The following is an 831-nucleotide window of genomic DNA, read 5'->3' as shown; positions in this document are numbered from 1 at the left end:
ATTTAGAAAGGGAATTTCTTGCTGGTCTCAATGATTATTTTGGGGATTTGTGCAATGATGAGAACTACGTTAAACCAATGCCTCTCAGGGTAAACCCCGAGACACACCCACCCCCAGAGCTCCAGGAATTTGATGTGATGGTGGCAATATCCAAGATTAAAAAAACCGCTACTGGCCCCGATGGGTTGCCGTTTTGGGTTTGGAGGGACAATTTTACAAGTCTCGCTCCTGTAGTGACTGCTTTGTGGAACAAGTCTCTGTCCTCTTACACATGGCCGACAGCTTGGAAAGAAGCTAACATCAATCCCCTCCCAAAGGTAGACACTCCTGTTCAATATTCGGATTTTCGGGGAATTAACGTGACTCCAGTTATAGCACGCTGTTTTGAAAGAACTGTATACCGTCATTACAGTAAGAAAGTCTTTGAAGAAAATCTGACTGTCACACAATATGCGTATAGGGAGGGCTACAGCTCTACAGACGCCTTGATTCAAATACAGTGTAATTACTTAAGGGCACTTGATGATAAGGATTGTAACTATGTTAGGCTTTTTGCAATGGATTTCTCGAAAGCCTTTGATAATGTAAAACACTCGTTAGTTGGGGAAAAACTAAAGGCTCTTCATCTCAATCCTTATCTGGTTAACTGGTACTTAAGCTTTTTAATGGATAGGAAACAAAGACTGATACTCAAGGGTGTTATCTACAAATGGCATCATGTGAACAAAGGAACAACCCAGGGTAGTGTCAGTGGGCCCCATCTTTTTAATTTGTTTGTCAACGATTTGGCCATTAGGGATAATGACCTTACCAGCGTAGTTAAATATGCTG

This window comes from Montipora capricornis, chromosome 7 (genome assembly GCF_036669925.1).
Source record: "Montipora capricornis isolate CH-2021 chromosome 7, ASM3666992v2, whole genome shotgun sequence".
Classification (NCBI taxonomy): domain Eukaryota; kingdom Metazoa; phylum Cnidaria; class Anthozoa; order Scleractinia; family Acroporidae; genus Montipora; species Montipora capricornis.
The sequence above is the reverse complement of the archived record's forward strand: the minus strand, read 5'-3'. Positions refer to the sequence as shown.